The sequence below is a fragment of the Lepidochelys kempii genome, chromosome 2 (assembly GCF_965140265.1).
Source record: "Lepidochelys kempii isolate rLepKem1 chromosome 2, rLepKem1.hap2, whole genome shotgun sequence".
Classification (NCBI taxonomy): Eukaryota; Metazoa; Chordata; order Testudines; family Cheloniidae; genus Lepidochelys; species Lepidochelys kempii.
In genome coordinates this window covers 57,781,753-57,801,381 of record NC_133257.1, presented here as the reverse complement: position 1 = coordinate 57,801,381, position 19,629 = coordinate 57,781,753, and positions in this window count along the sequence as shown.

Genomic DNA, 19,629 nt, shown 5'->3' with positions numbered 1-19,629 from the left:
TGTGAGGCTCTGACATGCTGTGGTAATGGGAGCCATAAAAGTGCTTGAGGTAGAGAGCTGGTGTAAATCAGCATAGCTCTCTTTATCTCAGTGGAGCTTGGCCAATATACGGAGGCTGAGGATCCAGCCGTGTGCTTTCATTCACTTAAACAGAGTTGCCCCTCTCTTAAGTGAGTGGGACAATCCAGTCCATGGTGTACTTCTCTTAGAAGAGAGGACATTTTTGTTACAAAGCTGCCTTCCCCAAAAGACTACAGAGCTGATCATGCAGAGCTTACTCAGGTCTCACCCATGTAAGGGCTGCAAGATAGAACCCCAAATACCTGTTCAATTGGCTGGAACAAATAATAAGCACAGCATAGTTCCTTGGTTTAAAATAGAAAAATCTTTAATTGTTGGTCTTTTAAAGACATTTTTTTTTTTTTTACCGAAATGAGTCCAAGTGTTTCTTGTGTGATTTCTTGTGTGATTTGAAACCCTGGCATACGATATCATTTCTCCCAATCAGTGTCTGGTCATTACTTCTCAAAATAAAAATGCACTTTCTGTCCTTAGTTGCAGTCCAGGTAACTCTATTGCTACATATAATTTTACCTATTTCTATGGCACTCTGCTGAATACTTTTCAACCATTTGTTTCACTGTTCTAAAAATTATCTCTTGAATGTTTTCTAGTCGTTAAATCTTCTATATTTATTTGTATTGTTTACTGGTAGATATTTTCAATGACTAAGACTAAATGCCAGTCCATTTTATATGCCTAAAATGTTGGTCGGTCCGTATTTTCTACGTACAGTTTTATGAAATCACACAATCCTATTTGATCTGCCTTTAGGTTCTAGCCAACAAAATGAAAACCAGGTTTTGTCCAAATGGAGCCCAGTCCTTTAGTTTTAACCTAGGGAAAACTCCCATTCAAGTTAATGACTCTGTTCAGGCAAACCCCCCCAGGTCTACGGTTCTGATGCCACAACGTTCTCCACACAGGTGGACCTCTGAACATGGTCAGAGCCCGTTTGAAGTCAGTGGCTTTCTGTACAGGAGCAGGAGTCTGACCATATGGCGCTCATTGGAGTTTTAATCCTTAAAACTCCCCTGAGTTAAATCAGTCCTTTGTCAAGGCCTAATTCTGCTCCTAGTAAAGTCATTGAGAACTCAGGGGGTGTAGAATCAAGCCCTCATGCCTTGTGCAGGCAAATTCCCATTGAAACCAATGGGAGTTTGGCCAAATAAGGGCTGAATAAAACCAAAGTAAGGACTTTGAGATTTGGCCCCGAGTAAAATCAGTGAGAGCTTTGACTGAGTAAAGATCACAAGACCAGGCCCTTATTGGCCATCATATTTGAAACATGTTCAGAGAAGCACAGAAGCTTGCAATTGAACAGGCAAAGCCAATGTAGTTCTCATTAATAACAGTCATAGTAATTTTAGAACTTCTGAGGGAAGAAGGATCAGGCTTTAGAAATGTTTTCTATGATAGTCTAGTTCATGTAGCACAGTGTTGATCATGCTGAATTATATTTCCAGGAACACAGGCTTGCACAGTGGGCATTTCCAGCCTAGCCTAGAAACAAGGGGCCCAATCCTGAACACCTAACTCATACAAAACTCCAAATTAAAATATTGACCAGAGTAAAGGCTGCAGGACTGGGCCTGTCTCTTCCTCCAACAGAGAATACATCAGAAGCATGGTCCTGGGTGATTTGATTCAGTAAAATTAATCCCTTTAAAATTATGCAAAACTACTTGACCTACATTTTTTTCTGCTTTGCTGAGACTTCTGAGCCATTTCAGACCCAAGTCTGCTCCCATTTGCCATATATTACAATAGAAGGAGACCTTTTAGAGTTTTGGGGCCAGATTCTATACTAGTAGAAACAGAGCGACTCTGGTACTCTGGTTACTCCAGATTTACACGCACACCCGGGCAACTGAAACTGGAGTCTGGCTCTTGGCATCCCTGGAACATGAAGATCATTCATTAAGATGATTTTGAAACATAGGCAAAGAGTATTTTTTAAATTTTTACACTGATTTCAAAATTCTGAATCAAAGTTGTAATTAATTTTCCACGTTTGAGCCAAACTTACATGTTTAAAAGAGATTTACGTTTTCTGATTGTCTAAATGACACTGTTCCAGAGGAGAGGCAGAAAGTGATATATTGCACAAAGTGCAAAGTAAATACATACGGCAAACTATGGTTATATGGGAAACATATGGGCTTAAGAATATAATATGGAGAATAAAGTTATTGCACTACACAATTTGTGTAAAGCAACTACACCTTTTTAATAAACACCAAAAGCCTTTTAAACTTCATTTCATAGAAGGTGTGAACCCTTATGCTGATGCGGCAATATAATGCACTGCATTCTCATTTCACAACTGGGCTTAGAAGTCAAACATTGCTCAAGTTAAAGCGGTGGTTTGCCATCAGACACAATACCAAAGCCACTGAGCTGAACAGCTGTTTATTTCTACTGCCGTACTACATAAGCAAAAATATGTCTCTAAAACCTTGTATTTTTGTTTCAAATCTTTAAATCAAAGCAGTAATTGGTTTCTTAGTTCCTATTAACAATAGATATCATCTGTAGATTAAAAACATTGGCATGTTTTAATGGTTGTTTTTTTATAAATATGGATCAGAAGCTTGTTTAAGGTTCTTTATGTCTATTGGGAATGATGTTTATCCTGAAACTAAATCCCAAATAGATAAGTGAAAATAGAATAGAAATTAGTTATGTTTACAAGCAAAATGAGTTAGAAATGAGAGAATTCTGAATACCATGTTTAGACTCTTTAAGAATTTCATGGAATATTGCATTTAAAATAGTTTGAACTTTGAAGTTCTTGTGCTTGCATAGTAGTTCATTAACTGCTTATGCTACTGCCTTTTTAAAATAGCTTTGCCACAAGGGCTCAATTCTGTTGTCATTATCAGGCCAAACTGCAAGCAAAGTCAATGAGGAAAGTTGCAGGTTGGCCTGATAGAGGCTCCCACCCTAATTGATTACATGTTTATTTTCACGAATGCACAATCTTGGCTTTGATGGCAATGAAAAGATTTAATTTCATTGTAAATGAAACAATGGCAGAAAGAGGCTGTCTCACAGTAGCCAGCCCAGGTCCACCACTTTATTGAAGTGAAAATGCAATAAAGGGGGAAGAAAGGCAAAGAAACTGTAAGTCAACAAGGCATGTTGTCAATTAAAAAAAAAATCTGTTGGTCTTATACATAGATAATGAGAAAATATGGATATGAAATATAGCATTAAGGCTCTAATTCTGACCCTAACTCTCCTACAGTGCTTGTACAGCAGTTCCTATGGTTCTTCATTGAGAGTCTCAAAACAGTGAATTATGTCTCCATCTACCTAGTCTGTCTACCTGGACATTTACACCATGCTTATTATAATATTTGAACACTTTCTTGAAAAATAAACTCACAGTAAAGTCTCTTTGTTGAACTTTGGTTCTCCTCCCATTACCCCCAAATGGCAGATACGGCTGTGCAAATATATAGAGAAATTAATTATTATTTATTTATTAAAGAAATTTATCATGAAGGGAGAAGTCTTGCATTTTGTCTTGCAAACAGGGAGGTTCATGCTCAGTATAATAGAAGAAGGGAGTTAAATTTCATCCTCTATTCAGGGATGAACCCCTATAGTGTCCAGAACACTGGGATACTTGCCACGCTTTGAACCGGACAGAGCTCTTTCAAAGCTGTTGCCCTCATTTCCTGTTAACACATGCATTGTAGCAGTCGAGCAGTATAACCCTGGCAAAGTCAGCATACAATAGGCTGGGGCAAAGGCATAAATAGAAGCTGGTGTTTCTGAAAGTCTTTAATTGCTATATGTGCATATCGGAGCAGTAAAAATGCCAGGATGATTCCAAGGCTATTGATTGTTTATATGATTGATGCTGGTAGATCCACTCACCTGAGGCTGATGTGCAGGTTTTGGATAGATTTTCAGAGAGACTCACTTTCCCACTTTCACTTTCCCACTGTCACTTTCCCACTGAAGCAACGGGCTTAAATTGCAGCAAGGACGATTTAGGTTGGACATTAGGAAAAACTTCCTAAGTGTCAGGTGGTTAAGCACTGGAATAAATTGCCTAGGGAGGTTGTGGAATCTCCATCATTGGGGATTTTTAAGAGCAGGTTGGACAAACAGCTGTCAGGAATGGTCTAGATAATACTTAGTCCTGCCTTGAGTGCCTGGGACTGGACTAGATGACCTCTCGAGGTCCCTTCCAGTTCTATGATTCTATGATTCCATTTCCTCAGAGGTTAGCTTCAGATAGCAGCTTTTAATCCCAGCATTAATCTCTTTTAGGTGCAGGGTAAATAGGAGGTGGCATTGTTAGCATTTGATCTGAGGGACAAGCAGTGCTAGATGCCATCTCTAGCTGTTGGTATTTGAGGCTATATGTCACACGCTCTCCCCAAACAGTTTTACATATATTTTTAATAAGATAGGCTACTCTCGCAACACTGCCCAAGCGAGGCCTGTGGCAGCAAAGGTGCAATTTCCCATCACCACCCTCTATGATCATTCTAAGAAGCTCAGTGGATTTGCTCATCCCTCACAGGTCTTTCTGGCATACTAGAAGCAATTTTTAGTTGACTGTTGAAAGCTATTGAGAAATCATGCAGCATAAGTATGGATGTTTGTCCCTTGTCCATGGACTAGAGGAAATCATCAACCTAAGCCATCTCAGTCCAGTGTGTGGTCTAAACCCTAGTTGAAAAAGATCTAGGATTCTAATGCAGGTCAAATGTTCCTGGAGGTGACTCTTTCCAGCTTCTCCATCACTTTGCTTAGGGAACAGAGATTAGGCGAAGTTGGTAATACTGGTTGCATCGCATGCTGCCTTCTTGAACACTGATCTCAGCCCAAAGAACATGGTTATACCATATGAGATGTAATACTAGTACAAAGGGGTGAGTCAAGGGTGGAGTAACAGACATGTCTGTGTGTTTCCTCTGCTGGGAGTGTAAAGAATACCTTTGGGAAATGTCCCACTGATTTAAGCAGAATTACCCATTAGCTTCAATGAGGATTTCTTCTAAAACATCAGTGGTACCATATGGCCCTGTATTATTGCTTTAATGATTATTTTGGTATTTAATTTCCTTTATGAGGGCTAATAGAGGACCATGCTGATCCCTTTGTAGAGATGGGGACTAACACACCAATGAATACTGATCTTCTTAATTAAAATTTTCCAGAGAATTAATTAATTAATAAATTAATTAATAAATTAATTCACCTAATTCAAAATAAAACATTATGCTGCCCAAACCTGCTAATTAAATTTCATAGTGATGTTTCATCACTCTATGCATTGTCTGTACTCTTACGGTTAATGTAAACACTCATAAAGTCTCTGATGAACAAAAGAGTGGTCTGGGCTATTAATTTCATTGGGCTAAATTTTACCCTCAGGTAACACTTAGATCCTCCATTGACTTCAATAGAAGTCACAAACAGTGATCAGAAGGAAGAACAAGGCTCAGCATGAACACTAAAACAAAATGAGTATCCTAAATTACAGTGTCATCAAAGGACACTTGTATACCTACACTGCAATTAAACACCTGAAGCTGGCCCATGTCAGCTGACTTGAGCTCATGGGGCTCAGGCGGTGGGGCTGTAAAACTGTGGTGTAGACATCTGGGCTCAGGCTGGAGCCTGGGCTCTGGGACCCTGCCCCCTCATAGGGTCACAGAATCATAGAAGATTAGGATTGGAAGAGACCTCAGGAGGTCATCTAGTCCAACCCACTGCTCAAAGCAGGACCAACCCCCAACTAAATCATCCCAGTCATGCCTCTGTCAAGCCTGGCCTTAAAAATCTCTAAGGATGGAGATTCCACCACCTTCCTAGGTAATCCATTCCAGTGCTTCACCACCCTTCTAGTGAAATAGCTTTTCCTAATATCCAACCTACCTCCCTCACTGCAACTTGAGACAATTGCTCCTTGTTCTGTCATCTGCCACCAATGAGAACAGCCTAGCTCCATCCTCTTTGGAACCCCCCTTCAGGTAGTTGAAGGCTGGTATCAAATTCTCCCTCACACTTCTCTTTCTGGACTCCAGCTCAAGCCCAAACTTCTTCTGCAATTTTACAGCCCAGCAGCCCAAGCCCTGCCAGCCCAAATCAACTGACACAAGCCAGCCACAGGTGTTTAATTGCAGTATAGACACTGAAGACAGTCTTATCGCTCTAACTGGAAAGATATCTGAATACCAACCATCACTTTTCAGGGATATAGCCAATCCTGCAGTCCTTGACCGGTCCTGCACCTCTTACTCATGCAAATTGCACCATTTGAAATCAGTGGGACTACTTGCGGGTAAGAAAAGTTGGATTTGACCATTTGCGAAAGTGAAATTCTCACCACCTGTATTCCTAGTTATTCCAAGTGAAGTGAGGAAGCCCATGTATGACATTAGCTAACGGTTTGATCATGTGACAGTAGATATTGGTACTTCAGGCCTGATTCTCCAGTACTTTGGACCTTCGGTAATCATTTACCCATGCAAACTGGGTGCGAAATGTTCCCGAGTTGGTATGGTAGGCAATGGTGGAGCTAATGGAGTGGGCAGGTGACTGCATCCTGTGGTGGCCATACATTTAGCATGTAACCTCCTTGTCTTCAGTAGACTTACTCTTCGTTTACACTGGTGTGAATGAGAGCAGACTCAGGCCTGAGGTGCATTACACCTACTTTTCACAAGTTTAAACAGCTACACAAAGTGGTGGAGAATCAGGCCCTTGGACAGTATATTTGTGCCCATCTGAAATGTAGCAAAAAATGACGTTTACTTTTGTACAATTACAAGGGGAAGCACATATATTTTATACTGGTACTTGAGCTAGAAGTTCAGAAAACAAAATATGTTGGCCCCAGATCCTCAAAAGTATTTAGGCCCAATGGGAGTTAGGTGCCTAAATACCTTTTGAGGATCTGGGTCATTATTCCTGTTCCTGCAGGCTCTAGGAAGGAAGCCAATGGGAGTTTTGCCTGTGTAGAACTGAAGAATTGGGCAACTTATTGTGACTTGAGGCAAACCAAACAGTTTCTATCACTTGTTGCAAACTGGAAAAATAAAAACCATTGTTGTGGGACAATCAAGGGCACATTTGGTAGGGGCAGAGTTTTGGATTTATACCTTCGTATTTTCAAAGAGTTATGCAGAGTTTTAGCCATCTAACTCCTGTTAACATTAAGGGGAGTCATGCACATAAAATGAAACATTTAGGGATTAGTGTACAAAGAAGTTGAGAGTTGACTACATAACCTATTATTTTAAGATCATTGTAAATATCAACTAAAATATGTATTATTTCATCTTTATAAGTTATTTATTGTATTAGGTACAGTAATATGTACAATAATTAGTTTTACTGAGTTTAATGAATTTTACTTTGTATTCTTTTGTGAATGCTCTGAATGCTGCAGAAAAAAAAAGCACAAAAGTATTTTTTCAAGTTCTCTCGGCACAATAGTAGTGTCCTCACCTTGTTCCATTTTACAGGATTAGCAGCATTTCATTGTAAAACGCTCTGTTAACAACATATCTCTTTCTTTACAAAAAACTGTCGCTCGACAATAAAGGCATAATGTGATAAGTCTTGTCTAACCTCAATCATCTGCCTTTACAAAATGCCCCAGAGTTGTGGGAGAATTTGCTGCTTTTGCTTCACATGTTGCTTGTCTTGGGGTGCAGTTGGGAATTATAACATAGGGCATTTTGCAATGGTAATTGCATCAAACATGCTTTGTTTCATTATTATTATATTTACTAGAAATTTTTTTATTTTATTTCTTTCTGCAGATAATACCATTTAATAATAGTTTACTTTTTTTCAGCTCCCCACCTTACACCATTAGCATAATAACTTCTCACATTTAATGGTATTCGTATCAATGTCTCCATATCAGCTGCATTTTAACCTCATAAAAAAGGAAATGTGATTTTTTTTTTGTTGCTATACTAGATTTTGCTAATCAACTAAATATTTCTGCACCAATCAACATATTAATATGCATGTGGTAGTCTGTACAATTGTTCAACATCAAAATACCTGTTTGATTTATGTCAAATGTCTGTAAAATGAATGGCATTGTTCTCCATTTCAGTCTGACAGAATAAGCAGGCTAGTAAATAAATGTGTAAATGAATCATCTGTGTCTCATTTCAGTTCTCTGCATGAAGCCACTTTACATTAAACATTGCATACATACCAATACAATAATCCATAGTGTCTTTAGATTTCATTATTTTACAATATCATACAGGGAGCTCTGGTAGAAAATGTGTAAGGAAAGAAATTAAACAACTATGCAAATAAAGTCAGAATCCATTATTTTTCCAAGAAAGTAAATACAGGGCTTCTAAGCTGTTTGTTCTCTCTCTATAACATTACTACTAATGATAATAACCTTGCATTTTTATAGATCAAGGACCTCAGCACTGTACAAATGGATAAATATTATTATCCCCATCTTACAAATGGGGAAAGGGAAGCCTAGAGAGGTTTAGCAGTGTCTTCAATTTTCAACAGTGTCCATTAATCTTGGGTGCTTCACTTTTTGGACACCCAAACTGAGATGCCTATAGGCTGATTTTCCGAGGTGTTGAGCACCCAGGATTCCAGTTCAACTTAACGAGAGATTTAGGTGTTTGACACCTCTGACAAATAAATATTAGGAAGCCAGAGCATCCAAAATTATTCCACACTTCTGACAATATTAGCCTTAATGCTTGGAACCCTGGCATCCTCTGAATGGGCAGTGAACCCAGCTTCCTACACCCCCCACAACTCTGAAAGAAAGATAATCTGGAAACTACTCAAGTGAAAACAGCATTAGGAATAACTTGCTCTGGGGATCGTGTTTCCTTTTAATAACAGTTTTTGATATAACCAAACATATTTTGTATATGAAAAAGTATTTTTTCATTTTTTTTCAATATGCAGAGGTAGTAGGGAGTCTATATCATTTAGAAACTAATGCATACAACATTTTTCTCTCCAAAATGAAAGCTGTTTTGAATTTCTATGTCTGATCTGTAAAACAATGAAATAAAGATTTAGGGCCAAATTCTGCCCTTTAATGTGCATGTGTAACTCCTACTATTATTGTTTATATCACTGTAGAAGCCCCATTCAGGATCAGGGTCCCATTGTGTTATATACTGTGCAAACACATATGTAAACACTTTCTTGTACTGAAGAGCCTTTTTGTGTTGTTTTTAACCTCAAGGCTACTTAATGCATAAAGCACATAGATCTTGGTAGTACAGATTAGTAAGTTTTTTTCTGCTTTTCTTTTATTTTCAATAAACAACCCTCCCTTTCTCTCCTGGCCCCAGAGAAGCCTTGCTCCACCCCTCTTAGTGCTCCTCCAATTTACCTACCCTGCCCTCTGTGTGACACTGTGCACACAAAGAAAGAAGATTTTGGTGTGTATTAAATAATCAAACCTAGTGATTACTCTTAGCAGTCCCAAGTGTTTCAAAGTATCTCCTAGCCCATGCACAAGGCGTAGGAGACCTTTATGTCCTGGCCTTCTCCTGCCCCCTGCCAACAAAGTGCAGCAGCTCCTTCTTTTGTGCCCGTTGTTCTATGTGTGAAATTTCCACTGACTTCAGAAGAGTTTCTAGAATCCAAAAAGGAGCTGTGGGCCAATGCAGCAGCATACGCAAACTGATTATACTGGTTGCATCCCACAGAGCATTTGATAGGCATGGACTTGATGATGCTAATAAACAATAAGTACAGAAAATTTTACTATTAATCTGGTGTCAGTGCAATTGATCTGCAATTGAACATGAAGTCAAAGGGGATTCAATGTTGGAAAGCAGACAGTCATTAGACCAGGCTATTTCGTGAGAAGCATCATATCTGATGGTATGGGAATTAGATAAACAATATCTCCTATGGACTGTGAAGGCAGAAGCATCTGCAGAAGTTCATGAAGGGAGCAATATCCAGGCATCAAACTCAAACAGCATTGAGGTTAGTGGTTGTGGGTAAAGAGATCATCCTCTAGTCAACTCAACAAGCAAAGTTGAAGCACTACCTAAAGGTCAACACTGGAGAAAAATAGTAAGAAGGCAACGAACCATATGGCAGGTTGTCATTAGAAGCAGCCTGAATGTACTGTATGGGCCCAACACTAAGGTCCTTTTTCAATTGCCACTTAAACTTTATTCAAGCAAACCACCATTGAATTTAAAAAGCTGCATTAAAAGCTGAGCAAAAATTGAATAAAGACCTCAGGATTTGACCCATATGAGGATTTGAGCCTTCTTCTATCCCAAAATAGGATATAGATGGGAAAATATAATAATGAATATTAATAATAATAATCACTTCTAAAGTGCTTTTTTGTGCAGAGATTTCAAAATGCGCTAAGGATGGTAAGCATCATTATCCCCACTCTGTGATGGGGAAAATGAGGTGCAGAAAAGTTTTCTACAGTCACAGCAAGCAAGTTTCGAGGGCAGGGCTAGAACCCAGATTTTCTGACTACTAATTATCTGCCTTATCCAGTGAAGCAAACTGTGTCCCATCAAACCCCCCCTTTCTACTTGATATATTCAAACCTGATTGTTCATACAGAATGTAGTGTTTATGTTGACAGTTAGCCAACAGGCATCGTATGTAATGGAAATAACTAAAATCAGCCATACAGCAACATTTGTTTGTTCTGACAAATGTGCATCCGTTCACTGAAGTCCCAGCAGGTTGAATTAGTGCACACAATAGACTACAGGAATAAAGCTATCACAATTCTATGCATGTAAGTAGGAAGCTATCTAGCATGTTCACTAGTTCCAGAACTACTACTCCTCCAATCTGTAAAATGAAATGTTGTCAGGACTATTAAAACATAACTCTTTACTTTTTTAAACCAAATCATGAGCTCCTTACTCAGTTTTTTTTCATTCGCCTTTACTTAGGCAAAAACTCCCTTTGAAGTCCATGGCAGCTGAGAGCACTCAGCACAACCCAAGAGGCCCTGAGCTTCCTGACCAGCTAACACGTGAAAACTACAATTGCCTGGTCCACCCTAGGACTCTACCACATGTTTAAGCACCATGTGCTAACACATTTCTAATGCAAAGGCAAGGCCTTTGTGTCTGGATAATTACGCTGAGGGCTGAGGGAGTTGGAGAGGTTTGCATTAATGGATGTTTTCAATGCAAAGAGGAACAAAACTCCTGCTTTCAAAGCTTTTTTTTAACAAAATGCTGCATAGTCCAGGGACCACGGCCAGAGGAGCAGAAACGTGTTGCTAATTTGCCTTCAGATTTGGTAGTCTGCATTTTAACATGCATTAACAGGGCTTTTGAATGGTATTAAACTAATGTAATTGAGTTAACACAACTGAAAACTACACCTTTTGCCCATCAAGGCAGGGCCTTAATTGCAGCAAGTTTAAGACAAAAGAGGCATGAACACGGCCAAAGGGAGTTCATTTAAAAATTCTACTGAATATAAATGGTTGGGTTTTTTTTTTCATTTCTTACCCTCCCTCCAGATGCTTTGCGCTATCCTCCCAGCCATGTGGATTGACACAGCAACCGTTTACCCTTAACTACTGGGATCATTTGTGACATTTTAGCTATTCCTATTGCAGAAGAAAAAAAAATAGGTTGCAGTACATTAGCACACCCTGTCATTTTAGTTACTATTGAAACCCTTGCTTTACATTACAAAAGAAACCTACCCTTTATTATGGTTTCTGCTCCTCTATTATAGCTTTTAGATGGCACACATAGAATGTACTCTTTGTAATCGCCTGGAATGTCACCTTATTTCTAACAGCTGGATCAGTGGCAGGAGGTGAGTGTTGCATATACTAGGTATAAGGCTGGAAAGTATCAGCATATTAGCATCACCCTCATCCACAAAGATTAAATAACTTCTTTGAACCAAAAATATTATTAGACCTTAAAGAGATGTCAACCTGTTACATTCAAGAATGAGACATTATAAAGAATTTCTCAGTTGTTGTGCCCAACAACTGGTAACTAGATCACATTTAAGCAACCAGTGAAGTCCTCCCTTTGGCGGCTGGGCTCACTGAACTTGAAGAGGATGTCACGCTGGTTATACATCATTGTAACTGCACAACTGCAGTGAGCCTACTCCTTATTTATACTGGCATAAGTGATGGCCTCACGTGACGTCAAGTCACGGTTACAGTACAGTGGTAGAGATGTGTTGAGGAGCTTGCATACTGCCTTCCTAGACTGTGTCTAACTCTTATCATTTACAACAACAACAAAACTAGTGGTAGACAGTGCTGCACTCTACACCCAGGTCCCCCATCCTTCATGGTCGAGAACCAGTATGTTGCACTGGCAACAGGGAGTGAAGAGCAGATCCTAATGGCTGAGGAGGAGGTACCATCTACCCCCAAGGCTGGGCGGCTCACAGGCATTGTACCCAAGAGGATGATACATAGGGTGTTGGTGATCAGGGACTCCCTTCTAAGGGGGGCTGAGACATCCACCTGCTGACCTGATGTCCAAGAAAGGTATGCTGCCTGTCTGGACCTGCATCTGAGACATAACTGAAAAGATGGCAAAGCTCATCTGTACTTCTGGCAACTGCCCTATGCTGCTCATCCATGTGGCCACTAATAGTACTGCCAAGTATGACCCGGAGCAGATCAGCACTGAATATATGGCTCTGGGAGTGAGGGTAAAGGAGTGGGGGGCACAGGTGGTGTTCTCCATTCATTCTCGTGGTTGAGGGTCAGAGTCCAGGCAGGGGGACACCCATCCTGGATATGAATGCATGGCTGAGCAGATGGTATTGCTGGGAAGGCTTCAGCTTCCTCAACCATGGGAGGCTGTTCTGGGAAGGAGGACTGCTAGGAAGAGATGGGGTCCGTCTGACCAAGAAGGAGAAAAGTATCTTTACACACCAACTCGCTAACCTAGTGAAGGGCTTTAACCTAGCTTCAAAAAGGACAGGTTACAAAAACCCACAAGCGAGCATAAAAAAGGCAACCTTAATAGAGGGCTAGATGTTCCAGGTGGGGGCATGGAAAATTAAAATAGGGGCATAGGAGCAACAAGAGGGAAATCAGTGAGGGGAACTTGCTCAACATCTTAGATGTCTATACACAAATGCAAGGAGTATAGGAAATAAACCAGAAGACCTGAACATAGTCATACATAAACTGAATTATGACTTACTTGGCATCACAGAGATCTGGTAAATCTCATGTCTGGAATATCAGTATAGAGAGGTATAGTGGGCAAGAAAAAAGGGAGGATGTGTTGCATTGTACATCAAGAACATATACACTTGTTCTGAGGTACAAAGGAAGGTGAGAGGCAGAGCAGTTAAAAGTCCTTGGTAAAAATAAAAGGGGAAAAATAGCAGTGATGTCATGGTAGGGGTCTACTATACACCACCGAATCAGGAAGAGGAGGTGGATGAGGCATTTCTAGAATAACAGAAATATCAAAAACACAAGACCTAGTACTAATGGGAGACTTTAGCTACCCAGACATCTGTTGGAAAAGTAATATGGAAAAATGCAAAATTTACAGTAAGTTCTTGGCATATACTGGGGACAACTTTTTGTTTCCGTAAGTGGAGGAAGTAACTAGAGGACAGCCGCTTTAGACTTAATTCTGACCAACAGGGAGGAATTTGTTGCAAATCTTAAGGTGGAAGGCAATTTGGGTGAAAGTGATCATGACATGATCAATTTCACTGTGCTAAGGAAAGGAAGCAGTGAGAGAAGCAGAATAAGGACAAGGGACTTCAAAAAAAGCAGACTTTAACAAACTCAGAGAATAGTAGCTAAGGTCCCATGGGAAGAAAATCTAAGAGATAAAGGAGTTCAGGAGAGCTGGCATATTAAAAACACAACTGCAAACTATCCCAGAGATAGGAAGAATAGTAAGAAGCCAGTATGGCTCCATCAGGAATTCTTTACTTACCTGAAAATCAAAAAGGAGTCCTACAAAAAGTGGAAACGTGGATGAATTGTTAAGGAACAGCACAAACATGTAGGGACAAAATAAGAAAGGCTAAGGCACAAAATGAGTTACACCTACCAAGGGACATAAAGCGCAATAAGAAAATACTTTAAATACTTTGAGAGCAAGAAAAAGATGAAGGAAAGTACAGGTCCTCTATATAATGGGGAAGGAGAGCTAATAACTGATGACATCAAAAAGGCTGAGGTGTTTAATGCCTCTTTCACTTCAGTCTTCACTAAAAAGATTAATTGTGACAAGATACTTAACACAATACTAACGACAAGGGAGAAGGAATGCAAGCCAAAATAGGGAAAGAACGGCATAAAGAATATTTAGATAAATTAGTTATATTCAAGTCAGCAGGGTCTGATGAAATTCATCCTAGGGTACTTAAGGAATTATTAGCTGAAGCAACCTCAGAACTGTTAGCAATTATATTTGAGAATTCATGGAGCTCAGGTGGTCCCAGAGGTGCCAGAGGACTGGAGAAGGGCAAACTAAATATCTGTCTTTATAAAGGGGAACAAAGAGGAACCAGGGAATTATAGACCTGTCAGCCTAACTGTGATACCTGCAAAGATACTGAAATACATTATTGAATGATCAGTTTATAAGCACCAAGAGGATAATAGCATTAAAAGGAATAGCCAGCATGGATCTGTCAAGAACAAATAATGCTAAACCAACCTAATTTCCTTCTTTGACAGAATTATTGAGCTAGTGGACCGGAGACGCTGAAAATACAGTGTATCTTCATTTTAGTAAGGCTTTTGACACAGTCCCAAGTGACATTCTCAGGGAAATGTGGTCTGAATGAAATTACTATAAGGTAGTGTGCACAACTGGTTGAAAGACCATACTCAGATAGTAGTTATCAATAGTTGCCTATGCTAATGGGAGCGTATATCTAGGAGGGTACCACAGGGATCAGTCCAGGGTCTGATACTCTGCAATATTTTCATTAATGACTTGGATAATAGAGGGGAGAGTATGCTTATAAAATGTGTGGATGACACTGAGCTGGGAGGGGTTACAAGCATTTTGGAGGACAGGATTAGAATTCAAAACAACCTTGAAAAATTAGAGAATTGATCTGAAATCGACACGGTGAAGTTCTGTAAAGACAAGTACAAAATACTACATTGAGGAAAGAAAAATCAATTGCACAACTACTAAAATGGGGAATAATTGGCTAGGTGGTAGTACTGCTGAAAAGGATGGGGAAGTTATAGTGACTCACAAATTGAATATGTCAACAATGTGATGCACTTGCAAAAAAGGCTAATATCATTCTGAGGTGTATTCATAGGTTGTCATATTAAAGAGATGGGAGATAACTGTTCCACTCTAGTCATCAATGATGAGGCCTCAGCTGGAGTATTGTGTCCAGTTCTGGGCACCACACTTCAGGAAAGATATGCATAAATTGGAGAGTGTCCTGAGGAGAGCAACAAAAATAATTAAAGGTTTAGAAAACATGAACTATGAAGAAAGATTAAAAAAGCCAACTGGATTTGTGTTGGTAAAAGTTTATACACAATCCTACATATTTGAACTTTGGATTTAATAAAGAAAATTATGATTAAATTAGTATCTGGTGATCTCCCATATTAATAATTTCTAATATTATTAATAACGCCAAAAGTATATGATGACCTAGGTCATCAAAATCTAGTCAGTCATGGCTTCCAAAGTTAGATGTTTTTCATGGCAGCAGCTACAGAATAGCTGCTCTCATTCTCCCTGCCTTGAGGGAAAGATTCTTCTAGCTCCCTGTCCCCACTGGGATCACTTATGCAAGGTCAGTTTACTCAGGCTCTTCATGCGGCTCCAGATTTTGTACCTTATGAAATATTGGGAAAATGTACTGTTTAGGGGGATGGGGTTACTAAATATTAAAAAAATGAATAGAGCGGCAGCTCTAGTTCTCGAACAGGATAAAAAATAAGATTTTAATATATATAAGTAACAAAGAAGTTAGCAAACCTCAAATCAGTTCTCTAGAGTTATACAATAAAAAGAAGAGTATATTTATGGATTTTTCCATAATGCTTATCTTCACCCAGGAGGATGAGGATATCATTTAAAATATGTACCATTGGATAAATTGTGTAGACAATATCACTCTATGTGAAAAAAGTTTCACTTGAAAATTCCCAAAAGGGAAAATTTAGAGGGAATTTTTGGCTAAATTAGCATTTCCTGTCCCCCTAGAATTGCCACATCATGTCACAGAAATGCTTGTAGAATGAAAAAAACTGTAACCACCTGAATGTATTATTATATATTAACTTGACATTCATTTTGATATTTCTGTCAGAATAAACCCTTTTGTTACTCATATATTTTCAGTATACTTTCAGAAGCATCACCTTTCATAAAGATTTAGCTTTCGATGATTGACATTTAAAATAAAGCATTAAAAATAATAGTGAAAAGGAATTGTACCCGTTTTAAACTTTTAAATTTTTTAATGACAGAAAATTATTCTTTCTTTGTTTGGAATCAAGATGTTGAGCAAGCACTTCATTCAGTTTTGTCCAATAATTCACATCACATGCTTTGCATCCTCAGACATTACCTCAAACTCTGATCCTTTCTACCCCTTTTACATGTAGCCTGATAAATCTATTTATGTCTCTTTCCCTCTGTCATCATTTTCAATGCTTTCACAATATAGTGTTGTGCCGATCACCAACCCCTTACTTTCCCTCAAGCCTTTTAACACACATAGTGTTCAGCTAACCAATGCACCCAGAAAATCACAATAGTTTCAACACCTTATTTTCATGGGAAGGAAAAGTTTCTGAGCTGTTAGTTGCTAGTGTCTGGCAAACTAAGCAAAGAATGTAAATTACAGACACCAGAACAGCTGGAATTTCTGCTTTCTAGACAAGCAAAGTTTCCGAGATGTTCCTAATAACCGTGTCATGGAAATGTTCATGATCTAGGACCACATTCTGCTCTGAGTAACAACAGTGTAAATTGGGAATAATTCCACTGAAGTCAATGGAGTTCCTCCTTATTGCACCAATATAACTGAGATCAGAATCTGGCCCATAGTTTGAAAGCCTTATTCTGCAAATCCTTACTCAAGCAGTCTTTAGCACATAAAATGAATTAACATAAGGAATATTTAAATGAGTAAGTGGTTGCAGAATGGGCCCCTATATTTGTTTAATCTAAGGGCAGGTCTACACTACTGCTTAAGTCGATCTAATTTATGTTGCTCGGAGTGTGAAAAAGCCTCCCCCACCTCAGCGTCACAAGTTTTGCGCTGTCCATACCAGCGCTATGTTGGCAGGTGATGCTTTCCCGCCGACATAACTTACGCTTCTCACTGAAGTGGAGTAGTTATGCCGATGGGAGAGCACTCTCCCGTCAGCATAGTACGTCTTCATCAGATGTGCTAGGGCAGTGCAGCTGCTTTGGTGCAGCTGAACCAATGTAGCACTGTAGTATAGACTTCCCCTAAGTGCCTGACCCTGGATGTTATACCAAAAAAATAAAAACCAGCAGGATCTTATTAAAGGGGAAAAGGCAAAATGTCACATTTATTGTGAATACAGAAAGAATCATAGTAAGCAGTTAGTTGTAGCTATAACATTCCATTCAATTTCATATTTATTCACACATTCATTCATACACACACACACACAGGTTCTGCAAGGTGGTTGTTATAGTTACCAGCTTTAGAGTTGCTCATGCCAAGCCACTGGCCAGGTGGCCTGGACATGAGGAGGGAGCAGGGCCTTGTCAGATGCTCATCTGATGCTCCTGGAATTTGGTTTGCAGAATCAGATCCGAAGTTCTCACTTTCTAGAGTCCATTTTTATAGGAATTTCTTCCTATGCCAGCCTATGGGAATTGCTTCATCATGCTGTTGCTGAATCAATCAGCAGATGGCACATTCCTGACGGCTCCGTGCTGCCAGATGTTCTCTTGTTCTTTGGTTCTCCCATCCTTGAGGCTGTTGGGTGGATTCCAGTCTGCCCTCCGGGGGTCCTCTGGTTGTTTCCACTTGACGCCTTCTTCAGCCAATGGACACTGGATTCTTAGGCTGGCACCTCCCTGATCGTTCAGTTATTATCCACACCAAGCATCCATCCACATACATCCTCTATCTCTATTTTAATCACAATTGTTAACAAAGCGAGATGAATACAACAAAAGGGCGGAGAGTCTCTAGGTGCTGTTTCTGTTGTTACAGAGTATTGCTTTGAGTCTCTCTCTCTGTGTGAGTAGTTGTTGTTAGAAAGAATTGCTTTGAGAACAGACTCTGTCTTAGAATGTACTAACACAATTAGCAGCTTGCAAGTTTCACACAGAGAGCGAGAGAAACAGTACCAAAAACCAAGAGACCTCTTAATTAGTAATAACCTGGAATTTAAACTATGGGGAACCAAACTCATTTGTGATTTTAATACAGAACGTCTTTAATATGATCCAACATAATGTCCTTGCTCAGGTGAAACTCTGATGAAGTTCATCAGAAGTTCAGTGTAAGAACTGCAGGCCGTGTCCTAAATTACTGAAAAGACCGTGGGAAAGAGTCCACAAAACTGTGAGGAATACTGGTTTCTGGAAAGAAGACGGACAGTTGCCAGTACTGTCCACTGGGTTAGGTTACCATTGTTCTTGTTAATGGAAGTTTCATACACTAAACTATCAACAGTGGTTGTATACTCATTGTCACAACTGTGCTAGTGGGTACAGTTGGTCAGACTGTCAGCTGCATTCTCTTAAACTCTGTTTGACTCTTTAATGTAGTTCCTCAGGAAAACAGTTGAGTTAATGTGGTAGAATAAAATACTCTTGAACTTCTTTTTCTGTGTGTGAATTAATCTTTGCAGGGGGGAACTGATCCTCACAGAGTTCGTTAAACTGAATCCCCTGATGTTTGTCTCCCCAGCTACATCACATTAAGTGAGAATCATGCTACTGATATTCTTTTTGTAATAAATATCAGTTTAATGTTACATTTAAAAGTTGTTTAATATTTAATAATGCATAAAGAGGAGTGAATCTATATATGAACTTCAGAAATCCCACAAAAATATAAACAAACCAAATCAAACAAGTGCTAACAATATTCACTACGGCATCTACACTACAAAGTTTGCCAGTGGAGCTAAGTTGGCTAAGAGTGTGAAAAAAATCACACCTGTAGCTGACATAGCTTTGTTGGCAAAACCCCCAGTGTAGACAGAACTATGATAACAGAAGAGTGCTTCTGTCATCTTAGCTAATGCTGTAATATAGTGTAGCTATGCCAGCTGAATTCCTGCTGGTTTACATGATGTCTCCAATAGGGGGCTCTGCTGGCATAGCTATGCCAATGAAGACTCTGTAGGTAGACAACACAGAGTGAAATATCTATATTTCATAAATATAAATATATATTTCATTTATTTTAAACTCCTTTTTTATTGCATGTCCACAAGTTATAAACAATTACAAACAAAACAAAATAAATGTATGTTACAAGATTCTTATTTAGGTTGCAGAGTCAAGCACTCAGAAGTTAAAATGCTCGATATATGGTTGCCTATTCAACCTTAATTTTGCCCAGTTGTGCGTCCATGCACCCAAC